Below are 22,545 nucleotides of genomic sequence, written 5' to 3' on the forward strand. Positions count from 1 at the left end.
GGTGTGGGCAATCCCTTCGTTATGTCGTTCTCAATTAAGCAGATAAAAGGCCTGGAGTTGATTTGAAAGAAATAAGTGGACGAATATATATAAGAAAAATAAATAAATAAATATATATGTGCAAAAGTGTGTGGACAAGAAATGAAGCAATATGAAGCGATGATAAATAAATAAATAACTGTGTGAGTGAAAACATAGGGGGTGATGAGCCTAAAGAAAATGATATGTGAAAGTGAGCGCTAAATAGCACTCACCATACGTGACATAAGTGCATATACATACATATATACACACATATATATACACATATATATGCGTACATACACACGCATACATACACATAAAAAGATACATGATAAAATATTTTAATTTTATATATATATATGTCCGATACAACGGACAAATATAAGGAGAATAAGTGATATATGTGGTGCCAACACACAAATAATTTAATAAATAAATACAAAATAATAAATAAATGACAGGGGACTTCCTGAAGAAGATTGACGGTTTACACATTGAGGATGATACGTGTGACGTTGAATCGTTATATACCAGTATAAAACATACAGATGGTATACGTGACACAAAATGGTTTCTCAATACATCTGATTATCCGAGCAATATGATTGACTTCATCATTGAAGTCCTCGAATTTAGTCTGACACATAATTTTTTCATTTTCAAAGAGTCCCTCTACCTACAGCTCCAGGGCACCGCAATGGGCGCATCATATGCACCTGCGTATGCAAATTTATTCCTGGGGCTGTGGGAGAGGGACCTCTTTATGTCAGATTGTCATCAATACATGTGCCGTGTCCTATTTTGGAAAGGGTACATTGATGACATTTTTTTCATTTGGCAAGGAAGCATTGAACTGTTGGACTTATTCATTTCCTATCTCAATAACAATAATCTGAACATTCGGTTGACGTACCATCATCATAAATCCCATATTGAATTTTTGGATGTCATTGTAAAACGGGATAGTGATAACATTTTGCAAACCGATATATTCCGGAAACAGACCTCAACTAACTCACTGTTACATGCCTCATCTGCCCATCCTAAATCCTTAATCAAATCAATTCCGGTTGGTCAATTTTTAAGACTGAGACGTCTATGTTCCACGGATTAGGATTTTGAAATACGGGCACAAGAACTAAAATCTAGATTTTTGGACCGTGGATATAGTCACCAAAGTCTAAAACGGGCGTATAACAGAGCTAGATATTCATCTAGAAATGATCTATTATACTCAGTCCCAATACCATCCAATTCAATGAATGTGCGCTTCATTACTGATTACCATTCTGAAAATCAGAAAATGAGACATGTACTTGAGAAGGCATGGCCTATTTTACTTGCGGATGAGACACTTTCTAAATATCTTAAGGAGCAACCCAGTATTACATTCCGCAGATCAAGGAACATTCGGGACATGCTGGTAAAAAGCTACTATGAGAGTAGTCCTCAAACCTTCCTCTCCCAGATTCAACAAAAGAAAGGATCTTTTCAATGTGGACATTGCAAGGCATGCCCTAATATCGAACTAATCAATACATTTAGTGATTCGTCTGGGTCAAAACAATTCACTATCAAACATTTTATTAATTGTGAAACTAAGGCGGTCATCTACTATGCCACATGTCCTTGCCCTAAAATCTATGTTGGCCTTACCACCCGCCAATTTAAGGTACGAGTACGAGAACACGTCAATGGCATAATTGCTGCACAGAGTGATGAAATTGACCTTTGTACCCTTAAAACTATCCCAAAACATTTTAAACAGTTCCATAACTGTGATCCGTCATGTCTAAAAATTAGAAGCATTGATAAAATCAATCCATCTATTCGTGGAGGCAATATTAGCCAAAAATTGGCACAAATGGAATCCAGATGGATTTGGTCACTTGACACAATACAACCCCGTGGTCTAAACGAAAATATCAGCTTTGTTCCATTTTTATAAATATCCTGTTCCACCATGTTCATCCTGTGTAGAGAACATAATTTTACCTCTATACAAGTCACTAGTTCGACCACACTTAGAATACTGTGCACAGTTCTGGTCTCCGGTGTATAAGAAAGACATAGCTGAACTAGAGCGGGTGCAGAGAAGAGCGACCAAGGTTATTAGAGGACTGGGGGGTCTGCAATACCAAGATAGGTTATTACACTTGGGGCTATTTAGTTTGGAAAAACGAAGACTAAGGGGTGATCTTATTTTAATGTATAAATATATGAGGGGACAGTACAAAGACCTTTCTGATGATCTTTTTGATCATAGACCTGAGACAGGGACAAGGGGGCATCCTCTACGTCTGGAGGAAAGAAGGTTTAAGCATAATAACAGACGCGGATTCTTTACTGTAAGAGCAGTGAGACTATGGAACTCTCTGCCGTATGATGTTGTAATGAGTGATTCATTAATTAAATTTAAGAGGGGACTGGATACCTTTCTGGAAAAGTATAATATTACAGGGTATATACACTAGATTCCTTGATAAGGCGTTGATCCAGGGAACTAGTCTGATTGCCGTATGTGGAGTCGGGAAGGAATTTTTTTCCCCATGGTGGAGTTACTCTTTGCCACATGGGTTTTTTTTGCCTTCCTCTGGATCAACATGTTAGGGCATGTTAGGTTAGGCTATGGGTTGAACTAGATGGACTTAAAGTCTTCCTTCAACCTCAATAACTATGTAACTATGTAACTATGTAACTATGTTTATTTGTAACATACTTAGGCATACTTTTACATTGGTTTTAGTTATTTATTATGCTATTAAAGTCTGTTCTTTTAGCTTGTTTTTAATCTCTTTTTAGCGAGCACTTTTTTGTATATATAATATGCATATATACATATATATTTGTTCCGTCTTTATCACTTCTTTTTACAGGTATGTTCCTATATTTATTCACTTATATTCCATTATACTTACCACGTTTATGTTTTTAGTTCTTTCTAGTTGTCACTTACCTGGTGTTCTTCTGATTAGGGTTCTATGCATTTCGCCATTGGAGTTTTGACAGCATCTGTTTATGCATATCTTCTCGTACTATTTGAATGGACATTTGGATGAAGATTCTTTTCCTGCTTCTTTCTGAGATCAAAATGAAAATAAGAAAAATAATGGACTATTGCAATTCAATTATCAGTTTCATTATTAGTTTGCATTTATATTGATTTATTTTATTGTTTTGGTATTCCTTTATTATTTATTTTTTACTTTTTTACTTACTTTTTTATTTATTTTTCATTTATTTATTATTTTGTATTTATTTATTTATTTATTTATTATATTTCATTATTTTTTATTTCATTTTTTATTTTTTCATTTTATTCATTATTATTTATTTCATTTATTTTTTATTTTTTATTTTATTATTTATTAATTTTTGTTTATATATATTTTTTTTATTTATATTTTCCATTATTATATATCTCTATTTTTATGTTTTATGTTTATTATTTTTTACACATTACACTATCTTTATTTAATTAGTATATATGATACTTGTACGTAGGATTCACTAAGTGGTACACTCGTTTTTAGTGCCTAAACATTATTGAGCTGGTACCTGCATGCAGTATTATTTTTTCTGGCATATATTGGGCTGTACTTGTGCACCACACATGTGCATCTTAGCTGCATTTCATTGCATTTTGTGTTAGCATATATGTATACAGTATACACACGTTGTTCATTATATTTGCAATTACTATATGCACTGTAGCCTAAAAAAGCACTTTAGCCTATTAAGCACTTTTGGCCATTTGTAAAAATGCATCCACATATATTTGATTCCTTTTTTCCTTTCCATTATATTTATCCACTTTAGTGTGTATATATACTCCCGGTTCTGTGTTTGGTTACATATATACCATTATTTATTAACTTATCAATTATATCATACCATTATTTTACCACTCCAGGACTGTGTTTATAATATTGCTGTCTCCTTGGTATTGTGCCTCTTTTTTGGTTTCTTTTCCCCCTACCATTTGTTGTATTCTTTCTATAAATAAATTAATTGTATTGATCATTTGGACATTTGTTCGGTTTTTTTGTTCTTTTTGTCTTGGAACATAGAGAGATAGGACATTAGAGATAAAGACCATCCAGGAGAAGGTCAATATTGGCATTCATATATTCATAAACATAGTGTGGTGACACATAGTGTATGTAGGAAAATAAAACGACATCTGAAAAATGATGCGATGTAAAGTAGACATATGGTAATTGTTATTTATTTACTAATGTGCAGCATAACTACCTAGAATAAGAGTATAAATATTAATAGTTTAAACATTGCAAAATGTTTTTATACTTAGCCAGGGGTTTTCCAAAACCAGGAAAAATAAGCAAAGACACAAGTGAAATAAGGTTTGCGAGTTTAAACAGGCCAGCTGTATTATCTTTAAATATCCACTAGATGCCACCATAGGCTTTATGACAATTATGTTTGCTAGACCTTACAAAAAATGTCATTGTTTTTCACTGCCTGTTGATCAGTTCACTTAAATACTAAGTCTCAGAACCGTTTCAGAGTATTTATTAGTATCTATGTTCATAAAAGTTTCAAGGCAATGGTAATATGATCAGAAAAACATCTAAAAATAACAGTTGATCATACAGAAAAACATCTCGAAATATAAGCTGATCATTGAGAAAAATATCTAGAAATAACAGCTGATCATACGGACTGGCAACAGCAGGATCCTCTGTGATCAGTTTAAAAAGCTCCATATGAGCTTTTCGTGGGATCTCACCCACCTTCATTTTTTAGTGTAAGTTCACCAAAAGTGCACTGATTCTTTAGTCCTAAAAATAAAAAAAGCTGTATAACAAGGAAATGAATTACCTTAGCATTATCCGTTATTCAAACAAACCTTGATGTGATGAGTTATATAAATTAAACATATTACACAAGGTACGCGAGTTTTGGCTCAGTTGTGATGGCTGAGTATTTCTAGCTTGTTAGAATGTGAAGATCCAGATGTCAAGATAAAGCATGCTGGTTCCTTACAAGCCAAACTCAGCTTCAATTTCTGTTTCTTATTTGCAAGCAGTGAGAGCAGATACCCTGCATAAGGAAATGCCATTGATTCCTGGCTAAAAATAGATATTCCAATAATTGTGAATGTGGAGCTCAGGGGATGCACACCCTTGGTATTATTATGTAATTGTAGGAGATAGATTTGTAGAGGACTTGTGCACAGAATTTGTAAATGTCATGTTCCTGGAATGGTAAACACAAAAAACTGTCAATTTATACCTATTCAAAACATGTTCAATTGTCTTGTGGTGTTTTTTATTTGTGTTGCAGCACTGTAGCAGAAATAAAGAAGCCCCTCAGTATTTAGTAAAGTTAAGCTGATCTTTTGCAATTAGAAATCGCTAGCTTTGTCATATTTCCCCCAAAATTTTTGCTAATAAATTTGCCATAAATCTTAATTCTGCAAAGCCTCTAATTACCCTCATTATACGTATCAAATACTTGGAAGTCTTGTATTGAACCCTTTTTAAACTCAGTGACGCAATTAGACTTTTAGTAATCTCTACATGACCTCAACTTACCGGTGGTACCAGCCTACTTACCGTAACAAAAAACTGCAGTATCACACTGTTTAGATTACTTCAATTGTTAAAACAGTCTAGAAAATATATCTTTTTGTGGGCAGATGCCTTCCTTACAGGTGGGGTATATACAGTGTAAGGCAGTGACCGGTGTCATATGCGAGGGTCGCTATGTATCCCCCAGGATGTGCTTAGAAGCATATTAGATCCGCTGGAGTGCCCTGTGCTCACAGCAGGTTTGCCTGTGAGACCCAGGGAAGAATGAAAGTGAGTGTGAACTGGGTCAAGTTATTTGACCCAGAAATTATTCATGAAAACCCGGTATGGCCTCTTATTTTTGAAACGGATTGCAGGAAGGCAGTGGGGCCGGTCCGTTTCCTCCAGCCCAGATCTTATAGTGGCCCATGGCCATAGAATCTGGAGGAAAGAAAAAAAAAACCTGCAAGAGAGTTTGGGTGTGTCAGTATAGGTCTGGGAGTCAGACCTAGCAGGAGGCTTATGAGGAGCTCTGTCCGTGTGGAGCAACACGGGCCAGGCAGAGCCTAAAAAGCCTGACACCCCAGCGTACACGGTGGTGTAATACGTTCACGGCAACGGATTGTGGACTGTCGTTACTTTTCCCGGCTGCATACCGAAGGACTTGTTTGCTTATTTTTTGGTTTGTGAGTATGCTATGAAATAAACAAAACTTTATTTGAACTTTATATGGGTCACTGCCTACTCACTGCACAGCAAGGACATCGCTGCATCACAACAGCTTGAATATTAGATTATTGCAACTAAGAAGTGTGCAAAAAATAGTTTTTTTTGCACAACACACAACTTTTGTCAGGTGGGACAGATGTGTTTGGATTTCTGGAATGTGGAGATTTTTCCTACGTTTTAGACAAGCCAGGAGTCACACTTTCTCAGACACACAAGCCTTAGTTTCAGGATTTTTGGATAGAGTGCTATTTTGACTGCCCTTCTTGTTTGCAATGTGTAAAGAATAAAAAAGGCTGTTATTAAGATGCTGTTACTGCTGTATATCACAGATCAATCAATTCACAGACTGCGGTCCAGCACCTCTCTATTACTTGATTCTTAGGATTACTATTCACATTTTGAATGTGTTTCAGCACTGCATCAGTACATCACAATGAGATTAAATCCTTTTTCTCTCCCTATGTAATGCACTTTGTCTTCCTATTGTTATCTGTAAAATGCTAAAATGGCGCTTCTTAGTCAGCCCACTTCTTTTATAGTGGCTGTGTTATACTATGTAATGTGATAGATGCAAAGCATTATGGGAAAGCCCGCTTGGCCGTACCTGACATCATTATACTTAGACTTTGGCTACATTATACCTTCATGAAAGGCAATGTTCACATTTCAAATAGGACATTCCGTTTGACTGTTCTGTTTTTAGGAACAGACAAAAGGCATTAATATCCAAACTGTATCAGTGTTATAACTGATGCAAACTGTAGCAGAGGAGCCTCACTGATTATTATGAATTCCATCTGGATTCTGTAATGTGAACGTTTTTAGAATGGAAGAAAAAGTGTCAAACTTTTTCTTCTGTTCTTAAAACAAGCCAAACATAACGGAACCCAGATGGGATCGACAGTCCCTCTGCTGCCATCCTGCTATTTACATCAGTTTTTGCAACAAATCCATTTTGGATGTTAATTCGATTTGTCTGTTCGTCAAAACAAAATATCTTATTGGACAGCCTAAGTTTGAATATCATAAAATATGAACTAACTAGAAATGGATTAGTGGCTTGAAGAATCACAGCTATCACTTTTAAACAAAAGAGTGTAAAGGACTTTAGATTCACCTGAATACTACTATATAAAGTCAGAAAATTTGTGCACATCTCAAAGTTGTTAAAAAAAATGTTGTGGCTTTTCCATTTTCACCCAGTTTTAGCCAGATACATCAAAGTAGTAAGAACTTGCAAGTGGTATGGCGAAGCCCGTTAAACCAAATTCTTCAAAAGTTACAACACTTTCGTTGCCTAACTTAAGCCAGAAATGTACACTTTGGGCAAGGCGCACACCAGTGAAAAGATGTGCCTAATTCATGAAGTGCTAAGTGGACCTCTTAACCCCTTTCCACCATCGAGCGTAATAGTACGCCGATGTTGGTCTCCCTCCCTTTGATGTGGACTCCGGAGGTGAGCCCACATCTTTCCTAGGACATGTCAGCTGTTTTGAACAGCTGACATGTGCCCGCAATAGCCACGGGTGGAATCACGATCCACCTGCAGCTATTAACTAGTTAAATGCTGCTGTCAAACGCTGACAGCTGCATTTAAATGGCACTTCCGGCAATTTCGCTGGAACTACGCACACCAGTGACCTGTGTCACGTGATCGTGGGTCACCGGTGTGTCGGCCTGACAACCCGAGGTCTCCTAGAGACCTCTATGGTTGTCAGTGCTTGATTGCTGTGCGCGCCACCCAGTGATCGGCACTCATAGCAAGTCAGCAATTCTACTACATAGAGGCGATCTGACCATCGCCTCTATGGAGCAGAGCCAAACGAGTTATGCCAGCTTTTAGTCTCCTATGTAGCTATTGAAGCATGGAAAATGGAAAAAAAAGTGTTTAAAAATATCAAAAAAATATAAAAGTTCAAATCACCCCCCTTTCTCCCCATTCAAAATGAAACAATAAAAATAAAATCAAGCATACACATATTCGGTATTGTCGCGTTCAGAATCGCCCGATCTATCAATAAAAAAAATGGATTAACCTGATCGCTAAATGGCGTAGTGAGAAAAAAAGTAAAAGCGCCAGAATTAGGTTTTTTTATTCTCTGCAACATTGCATTAAAATGCAATTTCACCGCACTTGGAATTTTTCTCCCGTTTTCTAGTACACGACATGTTAAAACCAATGGTGTCATTCAAAAGTACAACTCGTCCCACAAAAAATAAGCCCTCACATGACCATATTGACGTGGTCTGTCTCTAGAAGGATGGCTCTAAAAGGATAACAGCAAAGATGACATCAGAAATATGCCAGAAAAATAACCCCCTGCTATAGATGCTTCATTTTTATTATTATTACTATGCTTCATTATTGCTATCAATCTGACAATCTGTCTGCTTCATCCCCAGGTATGTCCAGCGGCTGCAATATCATCACCATCACCTGTTGTGAATTTACTTTTTGCTCCCTCTAGTGGTTACTAGTTTTTTGACTCTGGTTTTTCTGTCATTCCTTTTATCCGCACCTGGGTCGTTAGTTAAGGGTGTTGCTATTTAAGCTCCCTGGACCTTCTGTTCAATGCCTGGCAACGTAGTTATCAGAGCTAGTCTGCTGTGCTCTTGTCTACTGATCCTGGTTCCAGTTATATCAGCTAAGTCCGCTTTTTGCTTTTTGCTATTTTGTTTTGGTTTTGTATTTTTGTCCAGCTTGTTCCAAATATATATCCTGACCTTTGCTGGAAGCTCTAGGGGGCTGGTGTTCTCCCCCCGGACCGTTAGACGGTTCGGGGGTTCTTGAATTTCCAGTGTGGATTTTGATAGGGTTTTTGTTGACCATATAAGTTACCTTTCTTTATTCTGCTATCAGTTAGCGGGCCTCTCTGTGCTAAACCTGGTTCATTTCTGTGTTTGTCATTTCCTCTTACCTCACCGTTATTATTTGTGGGGGGCTTCTATCCAGCTTTGGGGTCCCCTTCTCTGGAGGCAAGAAAGGTCTTTTGTTTTCCTCTACTAGGGGTAGCTAGATTCTCCGGCTGGAGCGTGTCATCTAGAATCAACGTAGGAATGATCCCCGGCTACTTCTAGTGTTGGCGTTAGGAGTAGATATATGGTCAACCCAGCTACCACTGCCCTATGAGCTGGATTTTTGTATTCTGCAGACTTCCACGTTCCTCTGAGACCCTCGCCATTGGGGTCATAACAGTTTGCCAGGCCAGTATTAAATGTTTAATGCATTGCAGAAGAGGGATTATAAGAAAGAAGATTCTGAGTTTTTTTTTTTCTTCTTCCCCTTTACCTCAGAGTGGCTATGCTTGCTGCAGACATGAATGTCCAGACCTTGATTACAAGTGTGGACCAGCTGGCTACTCGTGTGCAGGGCATACAAGACTATGTTATCAGTAATCCTAGGTCAGAACCTAAAATACCGCTATGCGTTCATATATCAAGGAGTCTCTAGAGAAAGGACATATTCGTCCGTCTTCTTCCCCTCTTGGTGCGGGATTCTTTTTTGTGGTAAAAAGGACGGATCTTTGAGACCTTGTATTGATTATCGGCTTTTAAATAAGATCACTGTCAAATTTCAGTATCCTTTACCGCTGTTGTCTGACTTGTTTGCCCGGATTAAAGGTGCCAAGTGGTTCACCAAGATAGATCTTCGTGGTGCGTACAACCTTGTGCGCATTAAGCAAGGTGATGAATGGAAAACCGCATTCAATACGCCCGAAGGTCATTTTGAGTACTTGGTGATGCCTTTTGGGCTCTCCAATGCGCCTTCAGTTTTTCAGTCCTTTATGCATGACATTTTCCGGAAGTATCTGGATAAATTTTTGATTGTTTATCTGGATGATATTTTGTTTTTTTCTGATAATTGGGATTCGCATGTGGAGCAGGTCAGGTTGGTCTTTAAAATTTTGCATGAAAATTCTTTGTTTGTCAAGGGCTCAAAGTGTCTCTTTGGTGTACAGAAGGTTCCCTTTTTGGGGTTCATTTTTTCCCCTTCTGCTGTGGAGATGGACCCAGTCAAGGTCCGAGCTATTCTTGATTGGACTCAGCCCTCGTCAGTTAAGAGTCTACAGGAGTTCTTGGGTTTCGCTAACTTCTACCGTCGTTTTATCGCTAATTTTTCTAGCATTGTGAAACCTTTGACGGATATGACCAAGAAGGGCTCCGATGTAGCTAACTGGGCTCCTGCTGCCGTGGAGGCTTTCCAGGAGTTGAAACGCCGGTTTACTTCGGCGCCTGTTTTGTGCCAGCCCGATGTCTCACTTCCCTTTCAGGTTGAGGTGGATGCTTCAGAGATTGGAGCAGGGGCCGTTTTGTCGCAGAGAGGCCCTGGTTGCTCTGTTATGAAACCTTGTGCCTTTTTCTCTAGGAAGTTTTCGCCTGCCGAGCGAAATTATGATGTGGGCAATCGGGAGTTGTTGGCCATGAAATGGGCATTTGAGGAGTGGCGTCATTGGCTCGAGGGTGCTAAGCATCGTGTGGTGGTCTTGACTGATCACAAAAATCTGATGTATCTCGAGTCTGCTAAACGCCTTAATCCGAGACAGGCCCGCTGGTCATTGTTTTTCTCCCGCTTTGATTTTGTTGTCTCGTATTTACCAGGTTCAAAGAATGTGAAGGCCGATGCTCTTTCTAGGAGCTTTGTGCCTGATGCTCCTGGAGTCGCTGATCCTGTTGGTATTCTTAAAGATGGAGTTATCTTGTCAGCTATTTCTCCGGATCTGCGACGTGTGTTGCAGAGATTTCAGGCTGATAGGCCTGAGTCTTGTCCACCTGACAGACTGTTTGTCCCGGATAAGTGGACCAGCAGAGTCATTTCCGAGGTTCATTCCTCGGTGTTGGCAGGTCACCCGGGAATTTTTGGCACCAGAGATCTGGTGGCCAGGTCCTTTTGGTGGCCTTCCTTGTCAAGGGATGTGCGGTCATTTGTGCAGTCCTGTGGGACTTGTGCTCGAGCTAAGCCTTGCTGTTCTCGTGCCAGCGGTTTGCTCTTGCCCTTGCCTGTCCCGAAGAGACCTTGGACACATATCTCCATGGATTTCATTTCTGATCTTCCGCTATCCCAGGGCATGTCCGTTATCTGGGTGATATGTGATCGCTTCTCAAAGATGGTCCATTTGGTTCCTTTGCCTAAGCTGCCTTCCTCTTCCGATCTGGTTCCTGTGTTTTTCCAGAACGTGGTTCGTTTGCACGGCATCCCTGAGAATATTGTGTCAGACAGAGGATCCCAGTTCGTTTCCAGATTCTGGCGATCCTTTTGTAGTAGGATGGGCATTGATTTGTCGTTTTCGTCTGCTTTCCATCCTCAGACTAATGGACAGACGGAGCGAACCAATCAGACTTTGGAGGCTTATTTGAGGTGTTTTGTCTCTGCTGATCAGGACGATTGGGTGACATTCTTGCCGTTGGCTGAGTTTGCCCTTAATAATCGGGCTAGTTCCGCCACCTTGGTTTCGCCTTTTTTCTGCAACTCTGGTTTCCATCCTCGCTTTTCTTCGGGTCATGTGGAGCCTTCTGACTGTCCTGGGGTGGATTCTGTGGTGGATAGGTTGCAGCGGATCTGGAATCATGTGGTGGACAACTTGAAGTTGTCACAGGAGAGGGCTCAGCGCTTTGCCAACCGCCGCCGCGGTGTGGGTCCCCGACTACGCGTTGGGGATTTGGTATGGCTTTCTTCCCGCTTTGTTCCTATGAAGGTCTCCTCTCCCAAATTTAAACCTCGTTTTATTGGGCCTTACAAGATATTGGAAATCCTTAATCCTGTATCTTTTCGTCTGGATCTTCCTGTGTCGTTTGCTATTCACAATGTATTTCATAGGTCCTTGTTGCGGCGGTACATTGTGCCTATAGTTCCTTCTGCTGAGCCTCCTGCTCCGGTGTTGGTTGAGGGCGAGTTGGAGTACGTGGTGGAGAAGATCTTGGATTCTCGCCTCTCCAGGCGGAGGCTTCAGTACCTGGTCAAGTGGAAGGGCTATGGTCAGGAGGATAATTCCTGGGTGGTCGCCTCTGATGTTCATGCGGCCGATTTAGTTCGTGCCTTTCATGCCGCTCATCCTGATCGCCCTGGTGGTCGTGGTGAGGGTTCGGTGACCCCTCACTAAGGGGTGGGTACTGTTGTGAATTTACTTTTTGCTCCCTCTAGTGGTTACTAGTTTTTTGACTCTGGTTTTTCTGTCATTCCTTTTATCCGCACCTGGGTCGTTAGTTAAGGGTGTTGCTATTTAAGCTCCCTGGACCTTCTGTTCAATGCCTGGCAACGTAGTTATCAGAGCTAGTCTGCTGTGCTCTTGTCTACTGATCCTGGTTCCAGTTATATCAGCTAAGTCCGCTTTTTGCTTTTTGCTATTTTGTTTTGGTTTTGTATTTTTGTCCAGCTTGTTCCAAATATATATCCTGACCTTTGCTGGAAGCTCTAGGGGGCTGGTGTTCTCCCCCCGGACCGTTAGACGGTTCGGGGGTTCTTGAATTTCCAGTGTGGATTTTGATAGGGTTTTTGTTGACCATATAAGTTACCTTTCTTTATTCTGCTATCAGTTAGCGGGCCTCTCTGTGCTAAACCTGGTTCATTTCTGTGTTTGTCATTTCCTCTTACCTCACCGTTATTATTTGTGGGGGGCTTCTATCCAGCTTTGGGGTCCCCTTCTCTGGAGGCAAGAAAGGTCTTTTGTTTTCCTCTACTAGGGGTAGCTAGATTCTCCGGCTGGAGCGTGTCATCTAGAATCAACGTAGGAATGATCCCCGGCTACTTCTAGTGTTGGCGTTAGGAGTAGATATATGGTCAACCCAGCTACCACTGCCCTATGAGCTGGATTTTTGTATTCTGCAGACTTCCACGTTCCTCTGAGACCCTCGCCATTGGGGTCATAACAATCACCCATCTTTCCTGATCCCTCTTGCCCTGTATCCGTCTGCTATTCCTGGAATGTCCAGTGGCTGTAATATCATCACTAGTGTTGAGCGATACCGTCCGATACTTGAAAGTATCGGTATCGGAAAGTATCGGCCGATACCGGCAAAGTATCGGATCCAATCCGATACCGATACCCGATACCAATACAAGTCAATGGGACTCAAGTATCGGACGGTATCCCTGATGGTTCCCAGGGTCTGAAGGAGAGGAAACTCTCCTTCAGGCCCTGGGAACCATATTAATGTGTAAAAGAAAGAATTAAAATAAAAAATATTGCTATACTCACCTCTCCGACGCAGCCTGGACCTCACCGAGGGAACCGGCAGCGTTGTTTGCTTAAAATTCGCGGGTTTACTTCCTTACGTGAAGTCCCGGCTTGTGATTGGTCGCGTGCCGCCCATGTGGCCGCGACGCGACCAATCACAGCAAGCCGTGACGTAATTTCAGGTCCTTCAGGATTTTAAAATTACGTTCCGGCTTTGTGATTGGTCGCGTCGCGGTCACATGGGCGACGCGACCAATCACAAGCCGTGATGTCACGGGAGGCTGGACACGCGCGCATTTTAAAATGCGCGCTTGTCCTGCCTCCCGTGACGTCACGGCTTGTGATTGGTCGCGTCGCCCATGTGACCGCGACGCGACCAATCACAAGCCAGAACGTAATTTTAAAATCCTGAAGGACCTAAAATTACGTCACGGCTTGCTGTGATTGGTCGCGTCGCGGCCACATGGGCGACGCGACCAATCACAAGCCGTGACTTCACGGGAGGCAGGACAAGCGCGCCCATGTGACCGCGACGCGACCAATCACAAGCCAGAACGTAATTTTAAAATCCTGATGGACCTAAAATTACGTTACGGCTTGCTGTGATTGGTCGCGTCGCGGTCACATGGGCGACGCGACCAATCACAAGCCGTGACGTCACGGGAGGCTGGACACGCGCGCATTTTAAAATGCGCGCTTGTCCTGCCTCCCGTGACGTCACGGCTTGTGATTGGTCGCGTCGCCCATGTGACCGCGACGCGACCAATCACAAAGCCGGAACGTAATTTTAAAATTCTGAAGGACCTGAAATTACGTCACGGCTTGCTGTGATTGGTCGCGTCGCGGCCACATGGGCGGCACGCGACCAATCACAAGCCGGGACTTCACGTAAGGAAGTAAACCCGCGAATTTTAAGCAAACAACGCTGCCGGTTCCCTCGGTGAGGTCCAGGCTGCGTCGGAGAGGTGAGTATAGCAATATTTTTTATTTTAATTCTTTATTTTACACATTAATGTTGTTTCGATACCGATACCCGATACCACAAAAATATCGGATCTCGGTATCGGAATTCCGATACAGCAAATATCGGCCGATACCCGATACTTGCGGTATCGGAATGCTCAACACTAATCATCACCATCACCCATCTTTCCTGATCCCTCTTCCCCTGTATCCATCTACTATTCCTGGTATGTACATCAGATGATTACCCCTAGCCAAAAGGACACATAATCAACACACTATGTAAACTGAAAAATTCAGAAGACTATAGCGTCCAAATTGGATAAATGTGAACACCTGTTCTACGCTAAATACATACAATCATATAGAAAACAGCTTATATTGAACAATAACTATCTTTATTATTATTTAAAAACATACATACAAAATAAAAAAGGTAGCCAGAAATGCTAAAGGTTGAGCCAAACAGATATAAGGTGGCATCACCACTGAGCAGGTAATATTAGGAATATACAAATATAGTAATATACATACTGCACAGTGTTCCCCTGTCGCTATACTAGTTCTAAGTAGAGGCAAAAAAGTGCTATTGATTTATACAGTGAGTTAGAAGTCTATCAGACCATAATAGCATGCCCATACTATAAAAATCTCAAAGTACAGATAAATAGCGACATATTAAACACTGGGCAAGGAGTGGAAATAGTGACAATAAAGAGTACAAACTTACCAATGTCCTAGTAGATGGTGCCTCTGCCCCTACACGCTTTTCAGCGGCGTGCCTTCGTCAGGGGGAATATTTATTTATTTACTTTAACTTATTCTTTCCTGTTTTCTGTATCTCTTGTTTTCTTTCTTTTTCTTATGTTTACAACATTAATGTCTTTCTTTCTTTTCTAGGTTCCAGAACGGGATGAAGACTTCATCGACAGTGATCTACTAATTTCTCTTGCCGAGGAGCGAGTCCCGCTGTGGGACACAAGGGGTTCAGCAGCACTCGGACAACGTGGTCATCCGGCGGCTGTGGAATGAGGTGACCCGAGCGATGATGGATGGCTGGGACAACGCCACTTCACATGTTCAAAAGGAATTTTTAAATGCTATGTGATGCGGCATTCACTTTGACCATGATCACACAACCGTGTGATCACTACCGAAAGTGCATTGACTAAAAATTTGGTATTGTTTTTCAAGTGAACAAAGTCAGAACCTGTTGGAGTTCGATGAAGGATCGCTTCAACAAGGACCTTCGTCAGGAGTTCCAGGTTCGCAGTGGTGCTGCAGCAAGGATCCGAAAGTATAAATATCATAAAATGCTGGCGTTTTTGAGACCGGTCCTTGTTCAGAGAACGTAAATATTTTTGTGTTGTATTCCCTAATCTGTTTCTTTCTAGTCCACAGGAGATGGTGATTTTACTATTGTTAATTTTTGGTACTAATGTTTTTCTTTTCTTTTCACAGAACCTGGAGCAGCACCCTCGAACCTGGATCTGGAGCGGTCCTTCATCGAACAGCCATGGACCCGTCCCAGCCATCCAGCAGCGCAGCAGCAAGTGGGTCTGCAACACAGATTGGAGACCAGGAAGCTGGTCCATCAGGTGTTCCCCTGTCCCAGTCCTCTGCCTCTTTTTGGGGCTCTTCCCTCCAGCGGCAGAAGGCGTCGGACAGGTCACTCATGCTCAAGTTTCTTCACTTGAGCTCGATCTTCCAGAATGGCTTAAAGGCGCTGGAAGATAGACTGGAAAGTGGTCTGACTCATATGAGCACACTTTTCCAGGATGTCAACCAGCGCCTTAGGCTGCTTTCACACTAGCATCGGTACGGGCCCGTTGCAGTGCGTCGGGCCGACGTACCGACGCATGCTGTGAAAGAAATGCCCGACGTGGGCAGCGGAAGCAGTCTTTCGACGCTTCCGTTGCCCCATTGCAAGGTCCGGGGAGGAGGGGGCGGAGTTTCGGCTGCACATGCGCGGTCGAAAATTGCGGTCTCGACGAACAAAAAAACGCTACATGTAACTTTTTTTGTGGCGGCGGTGCTCCAAAACACGACGCAACCGTCGCACGACGGTTGCGACGTGTGGCAATACGTCACAATGCGTCGGTAATGTTAGTCTATGGGGAAAAAACGCATCCTGCAGACAGCTTTGCAGGATGCGGTTTTTTCTCCTGAATGACGCATTGCAACGTATTGCAAACGACGCTAGTGTGAAAGTAGCCTTAACCATCTGGAAGCCAACCTCCAGAGACCAGCACATAATTTCTTCAATCAAATTTAACAGGGCATGTCGGAACACCTTACTTCTGATCTGCAGCTGAATGTCATGCAGGCCTGCAATGCTGCTTATATGCAGGCTATGCAGCAGACTCGGTACATGCGGCAGTCAGTAGGGGTATTTTCAACTCTGCCAACACTGACACGCTTGACCTCAATACCGAGTTCTGCTGCATACCAATGCATGGCCACCACCATTCCAAGCCCTGCTGGACACCACTACAGCGCACCCACTATGCCAAGTGCTGCTGCACAGTCCACCGCCACCACCATGCCGAGTGCTGCTCCTGCTTGGTCTTCCTCCACCACCACCACCGACATGCCGCAGCAAGCGGACCCTGGCAGGCCGTCCACCAGCACCATGCCTCCGCAGCAGCAACAACAAAGTTATCCTGGCAGGCTGTCCACCCACACCATGCTACAGCCGCAGCAGCAAAAAAATTATCCTGCTATGCCGTCCACCCACGCAGCAACCGCATACTGCCAGGCCGCCCACCCGCACAATCCCGCCTGTAGACACCATGGCAACACTCCCCAGAAGACAGCAGAGCAAAGCACCGGGAAGGAAGAAAAAAAAAGCAATGGACTCGCGCACTCCCTCCCCCTCACCTTCAAATATGTCTGTGATGTCCGGTTTGTCTCTCCCTTCCAGTGTGTCTGTCCCGTCCCATGCCTCTACTACCATCCCTGACCTCCCTGACCCCTGTACTTTCGTCGCCCCTTCCCCTGCAATCCCTTCATCGTTCTTACCCAGTCAAACGTCTCAGCTCAACACACCCCAGTTCCGTCACGTTTCCCCAAGTCACCATAGTTAATGTCATTTTTTTTTTTTAATAAATGAGCAGTTTTTTGCCCCTAAATCGGTTTGGTTCTTTGGGTTTTGCCACCAGCAACACACCGTGCGCCGACTAACACACTGCGCCGTACACTTTGTGTTTTTGCCACCTCATATCTCCAGCACTTACACAACTTGAACACTGCACTGCAGCTTTTTATCTTGTGTCTGTCATTATTTTCTCTAGCATCTCTTCAGTCTGTGTAATGTATTGGATGCAGAATGAAGAGACGATGGTGGTAATACAAGGCATATCTATACTCACCTGGCCAGGTGTCAGAAATATTGAATTCAGGAGGCACAAAACCCAGCATCCTCAATTAACTATTTCTGACACCTGGCCTGGTGAGTATAGATATGCCTTGTAGGGTTGAGCGAAACGGATCGTTCATTTTCATAAGTCGCCGACTTTTGGCAAAGTCGGCGTCTCATGAAACCGAGCCGATCCCTGTGTGGGGTCTGCCATGCGGTACGCGACTTTCGCGCCAAAGTCGCGTTTCAATGACGCTAAAAGCGCCGTTTCTCAGCCAATGAAGGTGGACGCAGAGTGTGGGCAGCGTGATGACATAGTTCTCAGTCCCCACCATCTTAGAGAAGGGCATTGCAGTGATTGGCTTGCTTTCTGCGGCGTCACAGGGGCTATAAAGGGGCGTTCCCGCCGACCGCCATCTTACTGCTGCTGATCTGAGCGTAGGGAGAGGTTGCTGCAGCTTCTTCGGAAGCAGGGATAGTGATAGGCAGAATACATAAAGCTACAAACCGCTTGTGCTGTAGCGATTTCCACTGTCCAACACCACCTTTTGATTGCAGGGACAGTGGAAGCTACATTTTTTTTTCCTCAGCGCTGTAGCTCATTGGGCTGCCCTAGAAGCCTCCCTGACCCTGATAGCTGCGTTGCTGTGCCTGTGTGTACGCCGCTGTGCAAACCAACTGCTTTTTTCAAAGCACAAATCCTGTTTTTCCTTCCTTTCTGCACAGCTATCTTGTGTTTGTCCACACATTTGTGTGCAGCAGTCCTTTTTATAGCTGCCTGCCATACTTTTCTGAGATAACTGCAGGGAGATAAATATTGGCAAGTCTGCCTCCGTGCCATTGCTGTGTGTGGTATCTGTCTCTCATTGTGTGCCACCGAAAACACTGTGTAATACTTGGCCATTTTTTTTTTTTTTTTGCTAAATTCTCCCTTTTCCCAAAAAAAAATTAGTGGGAGATAAATATTGGCTAGTCTGCCTCCGTGCCATTGCTGTGTGTGGCATCTGTCTGTCATTGTGTGGCACCGAAAACACTGTGTAATACTTGGCCATTTTTTTTTTTTTGGGGGGGGGGTACATTCTCCCTTTTCCCAAAAAAAAATTAGTGGGAGATAAATATTGGCAAGTCTGCCTCCGTGCCATTGCTGTGTGTGGCATCTGTCTGTCATTGTGTGGCACCGAAAACACTGTGTAATACTTGGCCATTTTTTTTTTTTTGGGGGGGTACATTCTCCCTTTTCCAAAAAAAAATTAGTGGGAGATAAATATTGGCAAGTCTGCCTCCATGCCATTGCTGTGTGTGGCATCTGTCTGTCATTGTGTGGCACCGAAAACACTGTGTAATACTTGGCCATTTTTTTTTTTGGGGGGGGGGTACATTCTCCCTTTTCCCAAAAAAAAATTAGTGGGAGATAAATATTGGCAAGTCTGCCTCCGTGCCATTGCTGTGTGTGGCATCTGTCTGTCATTGTGTGGCACCGAAAACACTGTGTAATACTTGGCCATTTTTTTTTGGGGGGGGGGGTACATTCTCCCTTTTCCAAAAAAAAAATTAGTTGGAGATAAATATTGGCAAGTCTGCCTCCGTGCCATTGCTGTGTGTGGCATCTGTCTGTCATTGTGTGGCACCGAAAACACTGTGTAATACTTGGCCATTTTTTTTGGGGGGGGGGGTACATTCTCCCTTTTCCCCAAAAAAAATTAGTGGGAGATAAATATTGGCAAGTCTGCCTCCGTGCCATTGCTGTGTGTGGCATCTGTCTGTCATTGTGTGGCACCGAAAACACTGTGTAATACTTGGCCATTTTTTTTTTGGGGGGGGGTACATTCTCCCTTTTCCCAAAAAAAAATTAGTGGGAGATAAATATTGGCAAGTCTGCCTCCGTGCCATTGCTGTGTGTGGTATCTGTCTCTCATTGTGTGCCACCGAAAACACTGTGTAATACTTGGCCATTTTTTTTTTTTTAGGGTAAATTCTCCCAGAAAAAAAAAAAAAATAGTGGGAGATTAAGATTGGCATTTCTGCTTGAGTGCCGGTCCTGTGTGTGCCATCTGTCTCAAATTATTGGGGCACAGAAAACCTAGTGTGTAACATTGGGCCTGATTTTCCTTTCAGTGTCAGGCACCTATAAAGGTATATATAAATCCTACAGAAGTTTGAGTTCACCTGATAAGTTGTTTTACAGTAACAAATAGCGTTACTTTGGTTACGTTTTGCAAACAATGAGGAAGTCTAGTGGAAGAGGTCGTGGCCGTGGGCGGTCATTGTCAGCTGGTAATGATGGTAGTGGTGGTGGAGCATCAGGTGGTTGTGGTAAAAGCAGTACAGCACCTAAGTCTCGAGTTGTTGAGCCAGGTCCGTTGTCTGGCTACACAAGGCCTCGAACGCTCTCTTTTCTGGGAGTAGGAAAACCACTTTTGAAGCCGGAGCAGGAGGAACAAGTATTGGCTTTCATTGCTGACTCTGCCTCTAACTCTTTCGCCTCCTCCTCGGAAAGTGCCAAATGTCAGAGCAGTGCATCGTCAGTGGATGCTCCCGGTCAGGAACAAGTCGCTTCCTTGTGTCCTTCACTAAAAACAACAGTGAAGGATGCGTCAGTCGACACAACAGGTTACTCCATGGAGCTCTTTACACATACCGTTCCTGGGTTACACAGTGAAACAGTTAACAGGCTATGCCCATTAGAAGTTGAATCGGACATGGAGTGCACAGATGCACAGCCACAGCCAGATTACTATGATGTTCCTTTGACTCAGACCAGAACATTGCCCTCGCAGTGTACTGAGGCAGAATCAAAACCAGCGGAGACTATGGTGCTCCGTCACGAACGCAATACCACCGGCTTACACGGTGACACAGACGAAGTTGCACACAACATAGAAGAGGAGGTCATAGATGACCCAGTTGTGGACCCCGATTGGCAGCCATTGGGGGAACAGGGTGCAGGCGGCAGTAGTTCTGAAGCGGAGGAGGAGGAGCCGCAGCAGGCATCAACATCACAACAGGTTCCATCTACCGGGCCCGTATCTGGCCAAAAACGCGTGGCGAAACCTAAACCAGTTGGAGGACAGCGTGGCCATCCGGTTAAAGAAGCTCAGTCTGCAATGCCTGAAAAGGTATCCGATAGTAGAAAGAGTGCAGTCTGGCATTTTTTTAAACAACATCCAAATGATCAGCGCAAAGTCATCTGTCAAAAATGTTCAACTACCTTAAGCAGAGGGCAGAATCTTAAAAGTCTAAATACAAGTTGCAAGCATAGACATTTATCCACCATGCATTTGCAAGCCTGGACTAACTACCAAACGTCCCTAAAGGTTGCAGCACCCTCGGCCAATGAAGCTAGTCAGCAACGCTACATCCCTTCCCTCCCTGTAAGCCGACCATTTCCCACACCACCTGCAGTATCTATGCAGCTTTCGTCGCCAGGCCAAAGCAGTCAGGGAATCACCAGGTTAGTAGTAGGAAACCAGCAAGAATACCATCTCCAACCCTCTCTCACTCACCCATGTCCACCGGCACCACCGCTAGTTCCACGATCTCCAGCTCTCCAGTCCAGCTCACCCTACATGAGACTCTTGTTAGGAAAAGGAAGTACTCATCCTCGCATCCGCGTACACAGGGTTTGAACGCCCACATTGCTAGACTAATCTCATTAGAGATGATGCCCTACCGGTTAGTTGAAAGCGAAGCTTTCAAAGCGCTGATGGACTATGCTGTACCACGCTACGAGCTACCCAGTTGGCACTTCTTTTCTAGAAAAGCCATCCCAGCCCTCCAACAGCATGTTAAAGACCGCATCGTCCATGCACTCAGGCAGTCTGTGACTACAAAGGTGCACCTGACAACAGATGCATGGACCAGTAGGCATGGCCAGGGACGTTACGTGTCCATCACGGCACACTGGGTGAATGTGGTGGATGCAGGCTCCACAGGGGACAGCAATATTGGGACAGTTCTGCCTAGCCCATGGTCAAGGAAAGAGTTGGCTGTAGGCGTTCGCCCCCCCTCCTCCTCTTCCTCCTCTTCCTGCAGAAGCTAGAGCTCGTCCACAGACCGCAGTCGCACATCCACTCCATCCGCAGCTGCCACTGTTGCACACCAGGTGTGCCATTATGGGACAGCTAGTGGCAAGCGTCAGCAGGCTGTATTGGCAATGAAGTGTTTGGGCGACAACAGACACACCGCGGAAGTTCTGTCCGAGTTCTTGCAGAAAGAAACTCAGTCATGGCTGGGCACTGTATATCTTGAGGCAGGCAAGGTAGTGAGTGATAATGGAAGGAATTTCATGGCTGCCATAGCCCTTTCTCAACTGAAACACATTCCTTGCCTGGCTCACACCTTAAACCTGGTGGTGCAGTGCTTCCTGAAAAGTTATCCGGGGTTACCCGACCTGCTCCTCAAAGTGCGCAGACTTTGCTCGCATATCCGCCGTTCGCCTGTACACTCCAGCCGTATGCAGAACTATCAGCGTTCTTTGAACCTTCCTCAGCATCGCCTAATCATCGACGTTGCAACAAGGTGGAACTCCACACTGCACATGCTTCAGAGAGTGTGCGAACAGAGGCGTGCTGTTATGTATTTGTGGGAGGATACACGGGCAGGCAGTTGGATGGCAGACATGGAGTTGTCAGGTGTGCAGTGGTCGAAGCTACAAGACCTGTGTCAAGTCCTTCAGTGTTTTGAGGAATGCACACGGCTGGTTAGTGCAGACAACGCAATAATAAGCATGAGCATCCCCCTAATGCGTCTGCTGATGCAAAGTTTG

The sequence above is a fragment of the Ranitomeya variabilis genome, chromosome 1, assembly GCF_051348905.1.
Source record: "Ranitomeya variabilis isolate aRanVar5 chromosome 1, aRanVar5.hap1, whole genome shotgun sequence".
Classification (NCBI taxonomy): Eukaryota; Metazoa; Chordata; class Amphibia; order Anura; family Dendrobatidae; genus Ranitomeya; species Ranitomeya variabilis.